Source organism: Mustela erminea, chromosome 3 (assembly GCF_009829155.1).
Source record: "Mustela erminea isolate mMusErm1 chromosome 3, mMusErm1.Pri, whole genome shotgun sequence".
Classification (NCBI taxonomy): domain Eukaryota; kingdom Metazoa; phylum Chordata; class Mammalia; order Carnivora; family Mustelidae; genus Mustela; species Mustela erminea.
Genome location: NC_045616.1, coordinates 22,159,972 through 22,163,849, shown reverse-complemented (window position 1 = coordinate 22,163,849; position 3,878 = coordinate 22,159,972). Strand labels below are relative to the sequence as shown.

The following is a 3,878-nucleotide window of genomic DNA, read 5'->3' as shown; positions in this document are numbered from 1 at the left end:
CATTAGGAAAACCTTAAACAGGGGCGCCTGGGTGGCTCAGTGGGTTAAGTCTCTGCCTTCAGCTCAGGTCATGATCTCGGGGTCCTGGGATCAGGGTCTCGCTCAGAGGGGAGCCTGCTTCCCCCTCTCTCTGCCTGCCTCTCTGTCTGCTTGTGATCTCCCTCTCTCAGTCAAATAAATAAAATCTTAAAAAAAAAAAAAGAAAGAAAAAGAAAGGAAAAACCTTAAACACACAACATACACACACACCCACACATACATTCCTTTCTTCACTTCAGAGGTCTTCAGGGAACCTTGAGGGTGGGGAGCTGTTTTTTAAAAAAAGAAAATCTGAGACAAAACTGAAACAAAACTGAAGCACAGTGAAGAAATTCACCAAGGTAAAGTCTTCACTGTTAACTCTAGCTTACTTTTCAAACATTGTCATAATGGTAGTATTTGTTGATGGTTGATAGCATCTAAGACATTGTTCTAGGTACTTTACAATTCATTACTGGGTTTGCCTCCTAAAAAACACCATAACGTAGATGAAATTATAATCGAACTGTACACCCTGAAGGGCACTGGGGTTTAGAGAGTTTAGGTAACTCTCCCATGTTCACGGGGTGTAGTGCTGGAACCAGCAGTGGATCACAGAACTCACACTCATAACCACCACCAGGACCACAAAAATCAGCTGTGATATACCAAGTAGCAAAAGGAGTTTTCTTCTAATACTCTTAGCCAGGACATCTGACCCTCACTCTGGGATCATCAACCCTTTCTCTTTCCTTGCAGTCTTTCTTATTCTCAACGTTTTCTCCAAGACCATCCTCCCCACTCTTTTTTCTCACTTTATATAAAAAAGTATTTTAATTCTTGTTCTTAGGAACTATAAAGTCTATACATGATTTGGAAATGAGACTGTACCAAACAATAGCCAAAGGAGAGTCATCCACTCCATGCCTTCTCTTTGGTCTGGTCACTCAGAAATATAATGTTATCAGCTAAGATTGTTGTTGCTTGCCGCCTCACGTTATTTTTATCTGTGTGTTCACCATAGTCTGCTTCCCCTTCTACATAACTTCGGGACCCCTTTTTCACACACTGGTATACCCCACCTCTGAGGTCTGGGCGGAATAAAGATATCCTATGCCATGTTGTCTTTGGACTTACATCACTCATCTGGTACGCTTCACTCTCCCCGGACCACCACATCTCATTTGTCACTAGAGAACATATCGTGACCAGGTTTTTCCCTTCCACCTGTCTCATGATGGAGTCCTGACCCACTCACCCGAGCAGCTGCACATGGTTCAGAGATCTTTCCAGAACCAAGCTGCTAGCTATTCCAGACTCATGCCTTACAAACTTGATGAAATACCTGTAACACAGGTCTTCGAAACATGGCTTCTATTTGCTTTTCCTACAGTCTAGTCTTCGGTCTTCCCCTAGCAAAGAACTCCTGGCTCCCTCCTTCCCTCATGGGATGCTCTAGCTAGTTCAGCTTCTAGCTAGGCCCCTCTGTCTCTTTTTCATCCTGATTATTTTCCAACGGTTTTCTTCTCTGTCTTTAATAGGGGATTACAGAGAACCAAGGTGCATTTTATCACATAAATTAAATGACTTTGTAGTGCATATTATTTATCCACTCCCCAGAATCAATCAGTTTATTAATTAGATTTCTTTTTGCTTCTTAACATTGCAGGAGATGCTTAGTTAGTGACCTTTGTTAGGGAAATATTTCAAGGCCTTATTCTACATAAATCGTAGTCACACATTAGACTGAGCTGAGACTGCAGATAATTAGCACTAAGAATCATAGAGCCCACTCACAGATATGTTGCTTTAACAGAACAAATTAAAAACTGGTCCAGGGGTGCCTGGGTGACTCAGTCAGTTAAACATCTCTGTGGTCGTGATCTCAAGGTTGTGAGATGGAGCCCCGCAACAGGCTCCATCCTGGACATAGAGCCTGCTTAAGATTCTCTCTCTTCCTCTCCCTCTACCCTTTCCCCTTCTCTCTCTAAAATAAATAATTCTTGGGATGCCTGGGTGGTTCAGTCAGTTAAATTGCTGCCTTCGGCTCAGGTCATGATCCCAGAGTCCTGTGATCCAGTCCCGCATCAGACTCCTTGCTCAGTGGGGAGCCTGCTTCTCTCTCTGCCGCTGCCTGCCACTTTGCCTGCTTGTTCTCTGTCTCTCAAATAAATAAATAATTTTTTTTAAAAAAAGAAAAGAAATAAGTACAATAAATAAATCTTTAAATAAATAAAAATAAGAACTGGTCTTCACTGAAAAAATAAAATTAAGATGTTTAAAAAATAAAATTGTGGTAAAAAAAAATCATAAAAGAAAAAAAAGAATTGGTCCATTTTAGGCCAACTTTGGCTCAGAGAAGTTTTTCTTTGGCCCATGCTATACTTTATACTTTGTTAAACTACTTGAGAATATTTGTAATTCAAAGAAATACATACGAAAATCTGAATTTCTGGTTTCTCTTGATAAGTTAAATCTGGTAATGCTATTCCTGATTTTTCTGAGCAATCACCAGATGATGCTGAGTAACAATTTCTTTTTCTTTTTCTTTTTCTTTTTCTTTAAAGATTCTATTTATTTATTTGACACAGAGAGAGATCTCAAGTAGGCAGAGAGGCAGGCAGGGTAGGGGGAGCAGGCTCCGTGCTCAGCAGAGAGCCCGATGCGGGGCTCGATCCCAGGACCCCGGGATCATGACCCGAGCTGAAGGCAGAGGCTTTAACTCACTGACCCAGCCAGGTACCCTTGAGTAACAATTACTATCTCCCTAAGATAATCTCAGGACTCTACAGTGGTATTCCTACACACAGCTCCATTCATTTATCAATTCCTGCTGGCACTGTGAGGCAGCTGATATTGCAGACTCCTGATTTTAAAATATGAGTAAACTAGAGGTGCCTGGATGGCTCAATGGGTTAAGCCTCTGTCTTCGGCTCAGGTCATGATCTCAGGGTTCTGGGATCGAGGCCCACATTGGGCTCTCTGCTCAGCGGGGAGCCTGCTCCCCCAACCCTGCCTGACTCTCTGCCTACTTGTGATCTCTGTCAAATAAATAAATAAAATATTTTTTAAAAATAAAATAAAATATGAGTAAGCTACAGACCTACCCCTTAAGGTCAGAGTAGGGAAATTAAAACCTTGCTTCTGATTTGGTTTGTAACTTCCTATCAAACTAGTTCTAAAACTGACCTAGTTTAGAAATTCACTAGTCCTTTTTTAAATACCAAGAATTTAAATATATGACACCTAAGAACACCGGAATTGACATTTTTATATAAAATAAGAAAAATCCAGAGGTCAGCCCAGAAGACACTGTGTCTACGTCAAATCCAGAGCAGAAATAAATCTTAAGAAAAAAATGTCATGAAGGAGATTATGCTAAGTGAAATAAGTCAAACAGAGAAAGTCAATTATCACATGGTTTCACTTATTTGTGGAACATAAGGAATAGCATGGAGGACATTAGGAGAAGGAAGGGAAAACTGAAGGAGAAGAAGTCAGAGGGGGAGATGAACCATGAGAGACTGTGGACTCTGGGAAACAAACTGAGGGTTTTAGAGGGAAGGGGGTTGGGGGATGGGTGAGCTTGGTGGTGGTTATTAAGGAGGGCACGGACTGCATGGAGCACTGAGTATTGTACATAAACAATGAATCATGGAACACTACGACAAAAACTAATGATGTACTGTATGGTGACTAACAGAAAGAAAGAAAGAAAGAAAGAAAGAAAGAAAGAAAGATCATTCCCAAATAAAAGTGAGTCAGTGAAGGGTAGTGATTACAAATTTACAAGGTTTTTTGATATACATAAGATTCTCTTTGTTTACTCCAAATGTGTTTGTCTACAAAGCATGGTTGAA

The 3,878-nt window shown here is 40.7% G+C and overlaps 1 pseudogene; it reads right to left on the bottom strand.

Annotated features, from left to right (window-relative positions):
* Positions 1-908: 908 nt before the first annotated feature.
* LOC116585562 lies at positions 909-1,455 on the bottom strand (annotated as a pseudogene).
* Positions 1,456-3,878: the final 2,423 nt, after the last annotated feature.